This window comes from Chlorocebus sabaeus, chromosome 19 (genome assembly GCF_047675955.1).
Source record: "Chlorocebus sabaeus isolate Y175 chromosome 19, mChlSab1.0.hap1, whole genome shotgun sequence".
In the NCBI taxonomy this organism is placed as follows: domain Eukaryota; kingdom Metazoa; phylum Chordata; class Mammalia; order Primates; family Cercopithecidae; genus Chlorocebus; species Chlorocebus sabaeus.
Genome location: NC_132922.1, coordinates 28,875,572 through 28,888,126, shown reverse-complemented (window position 1 = coordinate 28,888,126; position 12,555 = coordinate 28,875,572).

Here is a 12,555-nt window from a genome sequence, read left to right as displayed (position 1 = left end):
GTCTTCTCTTAGCTTATAGGCTGAGGCCATTTGGCGTTGTGCTCACGTGACCCCTTTGTGCGCATGTGTGGAGAGACAGTGTGGGTGTTTCTTCTTATAAGGATGCTGATAGTATCTGATGAGAACCCAACCCTTGTGACTTCACTTAATCTTAATTACTTCCTTAGAGGCCCCATCTCCACATACGGCCACAATGGGGGTTAGGGCTTCAACATATGAATTTGTGGCGGGGGGATGTGCACATTCAGTTCATAAACATATCATGATTTTTTTTTTCCTTGACCAGCAATGAAAATAGAGGCATCTTAATTTTGGAAAGTTAGAGTTAACCTGTGCTAAATTAGAGTAATGACAAGAGATACTTTAAAAGACTACAATGAGGGAAGCAAGGGAGGGATATGCATTTGACAGTCTGTTCTGCTCTGCTCCTGGAACAGAAAGAGGCTGAGTCGGGACTAACCTTTGCACGGGTGACATAGAGAACTGAGAGAGAAAAATATGTATTTTTCTATGACCACCTAAATTAAACCTGGAGTTGAAGGGGCCAGAAGTCTCAACCTAACCATTCTGGGAATAAAAATCATAGAGACCTTGCTGATTAATGGAAACACTTTGCCTTTCGATTTTCTAAGCAGGCGAATGCAAGGAGTTTGTGAACTTTACTGCTGTTTTAGTTTTCTTCAGGTGAAGACACTGACAGTAAGAAAAGACAAACCACGGGTCCAAGACAGAGTGGTCAAGTCAAGAAGAAACTCAGGCTGTGTAGCCCTGGTGCAAGGCTCCAGCATGGGGCCACTCTGGCTGGCTGTGCTCCTATGACACTTAGTGCACACTGGGCTCCTGACTTAATAACACGTGCCTGAAATGGCCCGTGATTCCCAATCTGTTGCAGGATTCAGCAGATGCACAAGAGGCGACAGTGGAAGGTCTTGGAGAGAATTCAGAATGGCTTGCCTGTGTTCCCATCATCATGTGTCCTAATGGGAGAATCACCACTTAGGAAAATTCTTTTAGAGGCCAGGTGCGGTGGCTCATGCCTGTAATCTCAGCGCTTTGGGAGGCTAAGGCAGGCAGATCACCTGAGGTCAGGAGTTCGAGACCAGCCTGGACAACATAGTGAAACCCCATCTCTAATAAGAATACAAAAATTAGCCTGGTGTGGTGGTGCACACCTGTAGTTCCAGCTACCTGGGAGACTGAGGCAAGAGAATTGCTTGAACCTGGGAGGCAGAGGTTGCAGTGAGCCGAGACGGCACCACTGCACTCCAGCCTGGGCAACAGAGTGAGACTCTGTCTCAAAAAAAAAAAAAAAAAAAAAAAAAAAGAAAAATTATTCTGTGGGTAGCTGTGAATGAGCTCAGAGGGAAAGGCGGGAGCCTTCAGGTAGGGAGCAGCATGATTCCACCCCAGATTCAGGCCTCCTGGGTGTACAAAGGGCAGGAGGATCCTTCCCAGGTATGTGAGAGGAAGAGAAGATGAGGCATTTGGGTCAGGGAACACACTAGAAATCCAGATGCTCACTGATGGATGGTGCTTGGCATCTCTGTGTTCTACCCATCCAGCCTCAAAGCAACTTTGGAAGAGGATTTATGCCCTCCACACCCTTCCAGCCTGGGCCAGGGCATCTGCACACTCCCCTGGGTGTAGGCCTCCAGGGCTTGGAGCAAAGGAAGAGCTAAGAATTGTCAGTGCTCAGCAGGCAGATTTTCAGGGAGGATCATCTTGCATCTCAGGACATGGGAGGGGCTAAGAGAGCCTTGAGTGTCCTGTCCTGGGGTCTCAGAAGGCAGCTCTGGGGCATCTCCACCATGGTCTGACTTCTGCTGCCTCAAACCTTTCACCCTCAGGGCAAGAGTCCTCAAGGAAGACCACCTGGGCACCTGGGTTGACTCTTCCTCTCTCCTCTGCTGCTTCACCTGGGGTCATGCAGACCTAATCCCCGTCTGCATTTCTTTCTTCTTTCAGGGGCCTGAGCTCAGCCTCGACTTAGCCTCCCTCAGTGTCTGGGACTTTGGGATAAACAGTCACCATCTTCTGCACTGAAAGCAGCAGTGACCTTGAGGGTTCTAACCATATCTCTTGGTACCTACAGTGCCCAGGAACTGCCCCCACACTCCTGATTTATTATGTCCAGTCTCAACCCTTAGGGCTTGATTTTCAGTCTCTAGGTCTGGCAACACAGTTTTCTGGGCCATCTTTGTCCTCTAGCCTGAAGATGGGCCTGACAGTCACTGTTTGTCCTGTGACAACCATAGCATTTTACCCAGATGTGTTCCAAGTCCATGGGGAACAGAGACCAACTCTGCCATGAGTGACCAGTGTCACGGGGCTTCACACCAGTCAGGCAGTCAGATGGTGTTTGCTTTCATTTCTGCTCATCATCCTAAGGGTGTGGACATTTCAGGAATGGGACCCTATGCAACTCTCATTGCTCTTAATAATGATGTGGGAAAGAGAAACCATCTCCCAGGGGACTTGGCTTTGCAAAAATGAAAATAAAAACTCTCTCCTTCCTCTGTGCAGTGAATGACCTCTGAATGCAGACTTGGTCTCCCTCTTCAGTGGCAAGGTTGGAGGAAGAACAACAGCTTCTTATTGCACTTAGACAGCTCAGGGGCCACCTCATCTGAAGACGTCCATCAGTGTGAGCCCACGTATTTCTGTACTCAATGATTGAGGTCTCGCTCTTTACCTCATCTCCACCTGTCTGAGCAAAGTGACCAAGATGATTCAGGTTTTAGTTTCCTCTTGCTGTGTAACAAATTTCCATAAACCTAGCACCTTAAAAGAACACCCATTTATGATCTCCCAGCTTTCCTGGATCAGAAGTGTGGGATCAGCTTAGCTGAGTTGTCTGTTCAGGGTCTTCCCAACCTGAAATCGGGGCATTGGCTTGGCTACGTTTTCATCTGGAGGCTCAACTGAGGAAGAATCTGTTTCCAAACTTACTGGCAGAACTCGCTTCCTTGCTGCTGTATGACTGAAGTCAGGGTTTTGGGGGGCTATTTGCAGTCAGTGCCGTTAGTTCCTAGGGCTCCTAGAAGTCACTCATAGCTCATTTGCCATTTCATGTAACCTAATGAAAAGAGAGATATTTCATCACCTTTACCATATTTATTGGTTAGGAGCCAGTCACAGGTTCTTCTTGAATTCAAGTGAAGAGATTGTGCAAGGATATGACTTACTTGGGGTAACCATAGGGTATATCCTCAGTAATTGTGTGCAGTGAGGACTAGGGGAGGAGATTCTAATTATACAGAGAAGACTTGTGCTTTCTGTTCAGAAGTTAAGAAGACATCCTTTACCTTTTAAGACACTTATTTTATTCATTGATTTTTAGTGGTGTTCTAGAAAGTAGATTTTCCGAGCATAAACCACAATAATAAAATGGCAGAGCTGATGACAGTTCAGATGCTATTAGATGGGTGTGCAGATCTGGGTTTAGAGCCAAGGGATGGAGTAGTGTCTCTTGGTCTCCACTGTGGAGAGGCCCCTTGGGAAAACCTACCACACCTGTTTCTTCTCACTCCCTGCCTGGCCCCATGGTCTCTGCTTGGTCTGGCCTATCCTACTAAAAATACACTTCAGTAATGATACCTGTCTTGTGTTTCTCTACACTCTTTGTCTATTTGCAGTGGACAGCATACTGCATGCTGATATCAAAAATTAATTCAAATTATTTTTGAATTATTTGAAAAAATTCAAAAATAAGACAGTAAAAAGAAAAGACAGTTTTACAGTGGAAGAGACAGAAATGAATATTTGCACTTATGGTTGATTTAGCTGTTAAATCTAAGAGAACCAAACTGAGAATGAGTACAGAGAGAACGAGGTGGTTGCTGCATACTAACCATTACTAGTGTGAGATACCAGAGGAGCTAGGATGGCCTCCTCCTCCTCCTCCTCTTCCTTCTCCTGCCTCTCCTCTTTTTTCTTTTTTTGGTAAATATTTTTCCTAGATCAGTGGTTCTCAAACCTTTTGGTCTTGTGACCTAATCATCTTCCAGAGGCCCTACCTCCAAATACCATTACATTAGGGGTTAGGTTTCAACATATGAATTTTGGGGGGACACGAATATTCAGTCTAGAATACTATTTTAAGAAAAGGAGGACAGACAGGTCACATGATAGTGGCTTTTAAAAATTAGACGTGGACAGCTCTTGTTTTTGAATATGTCAGTGTACTGTTGTGCAAAGCATCCTGGGAACAACACCTCAGAATGTTTCCTGTCTGTGCCTCAGTAAAACTTGAAGGCTGGTAGGGAAACCTGAGTCATGGCCTTCAGTGACATCCAAGTGCTAATTCCTGGGACCTGTGAATACTGCCTGTCTTCGTCCATTTTGCGTTGCTGTAAAGGAATAACTGAGGCTGGGTAATTTATAAAGAAAGGGGATTTATTTGGCTCAGGGTTCTGCAGACTGTACAAGAAGCATGATGCCCACATCTACTTCTAAGGACCTCAGAAAGCTTTCAATTTGGTGGGAGGGGGAGGAGGCATCACGTGGCAAGAGGCAGGACAAGAGGGAGAGGAGAGGTGCCACGTTCTTTAAACAACCATCTTTCTCATGAATGAACTCTCTGATCTCCACAGGGAGGGCACCAAGCTATTCATGAGGAATTTGCCCCCATGACCCCGAAACTTCCCACCTTCTTTTTCTTTTTCTCAAGCTCTGGGAGCACAGAACACAACATAGGATTTGGAGGGGACAAATATCCAAGCTATATCATTACCTTATATGACAAAAGGGGTTTTGCAGATGTAATTAAGGATCTTGAGGGAGACATTATAGTGGATTATCCAATGGGCCCTAAATGTAATCACAGGTGTCCTTTTAAGAGGGAAGCAGAAGGAGATTTGAGGACAGAAAAGAAGGAGACAGGAACAGCGGTTGGATGATGTGGTTACAAGCCAAGGAATGCCAGCAGTATCTAGCAGCTGAAAGAGTCAAGGAAACAGATTCTCCCCTGGGACCTCCAGAAGAAACCAGTTCTGCTGATAATTTTATTTCAGTTCTGTAAGCCTTCTTTTAGACTTTAGATTCTCAGAACTGTAAGAAAATTAATTGCTGTTATTCTAAGCCCCTACGTTTTTGACAACTTGTTACCGCAACAATGGGAATCTAATATAGCTAAGGTACCATATATTTTGACATCTTCTCTACATATGGTACCTTTCTGATTTGTACTGTGCAAGGATTCCTTGCCCTCTCACTGGTAAACCTTGGTATACAGGAAATTATTTTTGTACATTATGTAAACTGATTACATAGGAGAAACCATCTGTTTACTTCCTTCAGGAAGTACCTGGCACCTTCTAGTGCTTTCCCTTGTGGACCACAGATGATGGAGGCTGGGCCCTAATCCAGCACGCACTTCCAGTCTGGTGGGCTTCTGGTCCAGTTATGTACCTACAGGTATTTTATTGATGTTATTCTTCGTCTGATGACACACTGATTTCAAAGCATGTCTAAAACAAAAGACATGGGATCTTTGAAGTCCCTTCCCCCAAATATCTGAGGCTTTTCCCCAATTGAGCAGCAGTTCACATGCTTGTAATTTTTAAATGTCCCAGATCACCTGTCAGGACAAAAGCGTGATGCAGCCAGAAGTCAGCCCTCACCTGCAAATTCTCTCCTGAACTTGCCTACTCTGGAGGGATCTGCTCACCAGGCAGATGTCAGGTGATGCCCAAAGCACTCCCTAATAAAATTCTGTGTGCTCATCTCTGCCTTAACATCTGTTTCCAGGAGACCCAGCTTGTGACCATTGTTTCCAGGAAGATTACCAATTGTCTCTGTTTGCCCTGGACCGAAGGTTTTCCCAGGACATAGATCTTTCAGTGCTAAAACCAGGACAGTCCTGAGTTATCCTAGGACCAGGAATGTCTGAGAAAGGAGACACTGAGAGATGGGATTCTGGAGCAATGGAGACCCCAATATGCGGGAGTCAGAGGTTGGGGCGCGGGGCTAGATGTGCATATAGCCCCTACCATAGTGGAACAGTGCAGTATGTAAACTTTTTACTAGTGGTGAATAAGGATGATTTACCTATAGGAGGAAATGAAAAAGCAGGGCCATGAGTCCGACATTTGAGAGATATTGAGGGAACCTGCCCCCAATGGTTAACATGGGTTCTTTTCTATTCCCTAAGCATCTCGGCTGGTTTGAGAAATAAAGGGAAAGAGTACGAGAGAGAAATTTAAAGTTCGGTGTCTAGGGGAGACATCACATGTTGGCAGGTTCCATGATGCTCCCTGAGCCATAAAACCAGCAAGTTTTTATTAGCCATTTTCAAAATGGGAGGGAGTGCACGAATAGGGTGTGGGTCACAGAGATCACATACTTCACAAGGTAATAAAATGTCACAAAGCAAGTGGAGGCAGGGTGAGATCACAGGACCACAGGATGGGGCAAAATTAAAATTGCTAATGAAGTTTCGGGCACACATTGTCATTGATAACATCTTATCAGGAGACAGGGTTTGAGAGCAGACAACCTGTCTGACCAAAATTTGTTAGGTGGGAATTTCCTTGTCCTAATAAACCTGGGAGTGCTACAGGAAACTGGGGCTTATTTCATCCCTTTGGCTTCGACCGTAAAAGGCAGCTGCCTCAAGGGGGCCGTCTGTAGACCTACCCTCAGGGTGCATTCTCTTTCTCAGGGATGTTCCTTGCTGAGAAAAAGAATTCAGCGATAGTTTGCCTATTTGCCTTTGAAAGAAGAAAAATATGGCTCTGTTCCGTCTGGCTCACCGGCAGTCAGACTCTGTAGTCTTATCTCCCTTGTTCCCTGAAGATTGCTGTTATCCCTTCTTTTTTCAAGGTGCCCAGGTTTCATATTGTTCAAACACACATGCTCTATAAACAATTTGTGCAGTTAACACAATCATCACAGGGTCCTGAGGCGACATACATCCTCCTCAGCTTACGAAGATGATGGGATTAAGAGATTAAAGACAGGGATAGGAAATCACAAGGGTGTTGATTGGGGAAGTGATAAGTGTCCATGAAATCTTCACAATTTATGTTCAGAGATTGCAGTAAAGACAGACGTAAGAAATTATAAAAGTATTAATTTGAGGAACTAATAAATGTCCATGAAATCTTCACAATTTATGTTCTTCTGCCATGGCTTCAGGGAGTCCCTCCATTCCGGGTCCCTGACTTCCCGCAACAGAGAGGTGTGAAGAAAACAGAATATTAAAGGAACCAATTCCACAGCTTCCTCTGTTGGAATAGTGTGGTAGCACTGACACTAAGTGTGATTGATGATTTGCAAAAGATAAAAGGCTGGAATGATTAATTAGCAATGAAAAACTAGAAGTTGTGGGGAAACAAGGCTCCAGCTCTATCCTCTTATGGTACCAGCTGGGCTCAAGAATTAATTGACACAAAACAGATTCGCAGGAGAAAAAGCATACGAATTTACTTAATACAGGTTTCACATGGCACAGGAGCCCTCACAAGGAAATGAAGACCCAAAGAAGCAGTTAGAGACAGTTACGTATATAATGAATTGGTCAAAGAATAGTCAGTTGTGAAGAAGCAACTAAAATATGTGAAGAAAAAAAAAACAAAACCCAGAATCTGGTGTATCCGGATAGGACTCCACTCTGATGACAGGTTTCTTGGGCCAAGGTTCCTTTGAGCCCCATCCAACTTCTTCCCAGCTGCTGAGAAGAAAAAATCTTTTTGAGGCTTCTGGAATTTTCCCAGTCCACACTGATTTTGCTTAAAAGATAAAAGTTATTATAATAAGGTCATTCAGAAGTATCTCAGTTTTGACTTCTCATCCTTGAGGATAAGAATGTTGCTTTTCCTTCTAGCATGGGGAGGGACAGCGTTTTTCACATGGGACTTTTGTCTTCTGCTTTTAAGAAACAGAAAAGAGGACAGAATGATCTTTTTGCAATTGGTGTTTTCAAGTGCCTTTTACTTAAATAGTCAATTTGCTAGACTGGTATATTTTTAATTCCATCAGAGTGCAAGCCAAAAAGCTTCCTCCTGGGCTGAAAAAGCTTTTTGGCTTGCACTCTTTCTCTGGGACTGAGCCTTCCCTACCCTCTCATCTGCTTGGACAGAGGGCAGGGGAGACTGAGGCCCAGGGCTTCATCCTAAGTGTAGCAGACAATTAGGACCCTGAAAGGGTAACATTGGGGTACTGAGTCATGGGATGAGGCCATCTGGAGTCATGCATCTGAAAATCTTGATGTGCTTGAATTTTCCAAACCTGCAGAAGTGGCCTTCCCTTACTCATTGAAGCCCATGTCTCCCTTCCTTTTGCTTGAAGATGACGCTGAGGCCTCTGACCTATGAGATTATATTCACCAGCACAAGCGTCCCCCGAAATATGCCACCTCTTCCCATTAAGACCAATGGACCGATAACCAGAATTGAGTCACCAAGAAACCTGACAAGGAATGTGATAGACTTGCTGCAGAATTAAGGAGTTCCAGAACCAGCCAACATGTGCAGTGGGCCTCAGGCAAGTGTATACAGGGCTGGATTCTGAGGGTGCAAGATCAAAGTGCAAAACCTAAGATTCGACTGGGGAGGGTTTATCTGCTGGAAGCACTCTCCTGGGACGCAGGCTTTAACCCCCTAGCAAAGACATTGAAGCATTCTGCAAGCCTGCTGCAAGGATGGCCCTTAGAAGGACAGAGAAAACAATGGTCCGTACCAAGCAAGGTCATAATGCCAGACTTGCTGTGGCAGATGGTGGGAGAGGAATCAAAAGGTCCTGGAGGTCAGGTGTGGTGGCTCACACCTGTAATCCTGGCACCTTGGGAGGCCACCATGGGAGAATGGCTTGAGAGTAGGAGCTCAAGACAAGCCTGAGCAATATAGTCTGTATAAAAGATTTAAAAAAATTAGTCAGGCATGGTGGCACACTCCTGCAGTCCCAGCTACTAGGGAGTCTGAGGTAGGAGGATTGCTTCAGCCTAGGGAGTTTAAGACTGCAGCAAGCTGTTCCAGCCTGGGCGACAGAGTGAGACTGTGAAAAAAAAAAAAGAAGGGGAGAGAGAGAGAGAGAGAAGGAAGGAAAGAAAGAAGGAAAGAAAGAGAAAGAAAGGAAGGAAGGAAGGAAGGAAGGAAGGAAGGAAGAAGGAGAGAGAAGGGTTCTGAGAGTGCTTAGCTGGAAAGGCAATAGCAGGTACTCATGGACACCTCCCCAGGTGAGAGAATTCTCAGGAGGGCCTGGGGGCTGCAGTCTGTAACTGATTGATAAGCCATGCACTGGTGAGAGAAACCTAGCATCCTTGAGAAACTCAGTGGGTAGTTCTTCTCTAGACCAGGCCAGTAGGGGAGGCTGGTAAAGAAGTTGATAGCAATAGACATGGAAGGACCATGCCATCATAGTGTCACATTGTCAGGGCTTAAGCATAGGAGGCAGGTGTGTGGCAAAAGATGAAGTGGCAGCCAAGGCCCCTGACATTGAATGATGGAGTCAGTCAGTATAGCAGGGCACCTCTCACGGCATTTGCATGAGCTACCAAGAAAGGGATAGCTTCTAATCTTTTTAGCTTATTTTTTATTTATTTATTTTTTTGTCAAGATGGGGGTCTCACTAGGCTATCCAGGGTAGTTTTGAACTCCTGGCCTCAAGTGATCCTCCTGCCCCAGCCTCCCAAATTGCTGGGATTACAGGTGTGAGCCATAGCCTCTGGCCTAGCTTTTAATCTATATTTCAGAGGGAAGTAAGGAAGAAGGGCCAAACCCCATTAACAAGTTTTTGAAAGAGCCCAACTTGCAATGTCCAGTCATTCCAGAGTAGGATATTTACCCCAAGGATTAATTGCCTGTAGTTGCCGTGATAAATGACCAAATCATAAACTGAGTGGCTAAAAACAAAGACCTCTGAATGATTATACCTGCTATCTTTGGAGGAGCCATTCAATCTACTATACATTGCTTCCAAGTCTTTGTAGAAAAAAGTACAAAAATCATGCATCATCCCATGGGCAGAAGACCTCACTCCAGGTTAGTGAACTACTCTGATTTGTGACTCCAAAGATAGACACTAGTGACAGCAAAAGGAGGACCCAAAATCTCGTGTATTCAGATAGGACTCCACTCTCATGAGAGGTCCTTGGATCTAGACCCTTGGGTCAAGCTTCCTCTGAGCATTGTCCAACTTTTTCCCACTTGCTGAGAAGGAAGATTCTTTATGTGGGCCCTGGAATAGCCCCAGCCCAGGCTTATCTCTCTCTCTTCCCTCCTGATGTTTTATTTCAAACATCTTGAGACTCTAAAAGGGTTTCTTTGTCTCATTTCTCTCCTCCAGTCCTACTACCAGGGTTGTCTTCAATTTATATCCAATGTTTCTCTGACCTGGAACTGAGACCTACCTCCCAAGCAGCGACCTGTGGACTGGGGTCCCTGGGGCAAACGAGTGGCCCTTAGCCTGGAGAACCTGGGCCAGCAGGTATGGCAGGTGACACATTCCATTCTGGGTGGAGGAACCAGGGAGGGAGAACTGCATAGATCAGAAGGGTAAATGAGGGGAGGGAGAAGGAGTAAACTTAGATTTGGGAGGGAAAGGGGGAAGGGTGCAGAGGAAGCAGAACACGGATGACTGGGCCTCCTTCAGTTGTTCTTGTGAGTAGACCCTACCACCTAAGCCACCAGCGGACAGCGAGGGTATGAGTTTGAGGACTCTAATAGCCCCAAGATACTACTGGGGTTTATCCTACTTGTGGGAGGTCCCAAGAACTTTGTTCTCTACAGGGACTCCAAAGGGGATGAACTTATAAGTCTTTTGTCTCCACTCAGTGTCTTCTCTGAACAGGTCAATAAACATCCCCAAGCCTCAGTCTCAGGCCACTGAAGGGGCTGAGGACAGTGAGACGGATGTGTGAGCATCCACCCTTCAGAGAGGTTGAGTAGGAATGAGAGGTCCCCAGCCCCGCCTTTGGTCCTTGTGAAGGGAGATGTTGGATATTTCCCAGCTAGGCTGGAATCCTCTCCTCACCCTCCCCACTCAGAGCAGGGATGAGTAAGTCCTCCGCTTTCTCCACAACCACAATTGTGTTTTTCAGGGAGGGATAAAGTGGGAAAGATCAGATCCCATGGCTCTTCCTCCTCTAAGTCATGGGATGACTGCAGAGAGTGAGCAAGACGGTAAAAACACAGCACTGATTGTGACGTTTGCTAGAGGAACAGATAATTGCATCAAAACCTATTTCTAGCAATGTTGTGGTGCACGCCTATAATCGCAGCTACTAAGGAGGCTGAGGCTGGAGGATTGCTTGAGGCTGGGAGTTCAAGACCAGCGTGGGTAGCATAGTGAGAGCTCATCTCTAAGAAACAAAACAAAAAACCACATTTATCTAATTGTCTAATTGGGATCCGCTATCAGACCTTTCTGGGAATCTTTTTTTCTAACATGCCTAAATGTGGCTTGGAGACTCTTTGGGTGAGGCTAATAGCTTAGCCTCCCTACTTAAGTTGTCTGCATTCATTCATTCATTCATTCATTCATTCAATAAGCAGGTGTTATTGAGTTGATTGTTGGGTACATTTGTGTGTCCTCAGTAGGATCCAGGCATGCAAAAAATGAAGATATGATAATTCCAGTCAGAGGAAGAGCCTGTGCAAAGGCCCTGAGGTAGAGAGAACCTTGATAATTGAAAGAACAGAAAGAAATCCAGTGGAACTGGGGAAAGAGAGGAAGGAGATGAGAGGGGAGTTATAGGCAGCCAACAGATCATGTGCAGACAGATCACTTGAAAGCAGAGGCAAATGACTGGATGTTTTTGTAAGTGAAAAGAGACTTTATTTGAAGATCTTCCATCATTTTTACACGAAGTGATTGATGTGTTAAATGAATGAAATTTAGCATTCATGTTGTGTGAAATTTATGGAAGAAAAATTGAAGTAGGCAGAGCATTTTATGGCCTTTGTCTGGGCACAAGAGAGTGAAGCTTGTCCCAAGTAGAGTCATGGAGAGTGATTGGGAGATTCACCATTAGAGTTGGCAGGTTGGCTCTTGGATTGAATCTGGAGCATGAAGGAAAGAAAGAGTTGTTGACTCCTGGAAGTTTGACTTGGTCAACGGTGTGGCTACTACTTTCTTTTATTGAGACAGAGACAGATGGGAGAGCAACAGGTTTGAGGGAAAAACATGAAGTGCTTTGTTTGGACCCATGGGGATTTTTTGGAGAAGACAGACAAGATACAAGTAACAAGATGATGATGTCTGTAATATTTGGGTACAAAATGCAATTCATAAACCTGAATGTATAATATGATCCTATTTATGTAAAATCATGTATGTTTAGCTACCTTGATTCAATGTATACATCACTAATTGTTTCAAGTAATATAAACTAAAGATCTACTATATGCCAAATAATCTTTTGTGGCTAGAGATAGAAAAATGAACAAAACTTACTATGTGTTCATCCTTGTGGAAGATATATAATTCATATTTGTAAGCATCACATTTAAGTATGGCAAGAAATCTGGAGGGATGGTTCCCAAAATGAAACAATAGTTTCATAGGTTTGTGAGAATTTAGGTGATATTTCTACTCAACTTTTATGTACACTTAAAA